Here is a 586-nt window from a genome sequence, read left to right as displayed (position 1 = left end):
GATGTTAGACAGAGAGAGAGAGAGAGAGAAAGAGAGAGAGAAAGAGAGTGAGAGAGAGAGAGAGAGAGAGAAAAGAAAAAAAAAAATAAAAAAGTCGCAACAACAGCTGGTTCAAATAACACAGTTATCTCTATACTTTTGAATCTTTGTACACTATACCTGTGTATACTAATAACAATTTAAATCCTTTCAAGTAATCGAAAAAGATTTTTCAAGAAACGAATCTGTGTATTTGCAAAATTGCAAAGAAGAAAAAAAAGAAAAAAAAAAAAGAATTTATTTCAATCTTACGTAATCGACATATATCATTCGAACATTCGAATTTCCATTTAATTTCAAATGAAAAAATTAATTATTAAAGTGTAAGAAACATTCGTACATATAAATCCACGTAAAACATTATTACACAAAGTTTTAGAAATTTCGTATCTTTCAAGTCTTGGGACAGTTTGAACGAAGTGTAAGGTCCGTCCCTGACCCTACCCGATCGACTTCTTTCCCTTTGTAGTAGGTGGAAGAGGGGTTAGGGAGGATACCTCACCGTATCCCTTTTCTTCTTTATGGTGTTATTACGAGAGAAGCAACC

This window comes from Vespa velutina, chromosome 23 (genome assembly GCF_912470025.1).
Source record: "Vespa velutina chromosome 23, iVesVel2.1, whole genome shotgun sequence".
NCBI lineage: Eukaryota > Metazoa > Arthropoda > Insecta > Hymenoptera > Vespidae > Vespa > Vespa velutina.
Note: the sequence above shows the minus strand (reverse complement) of the source record.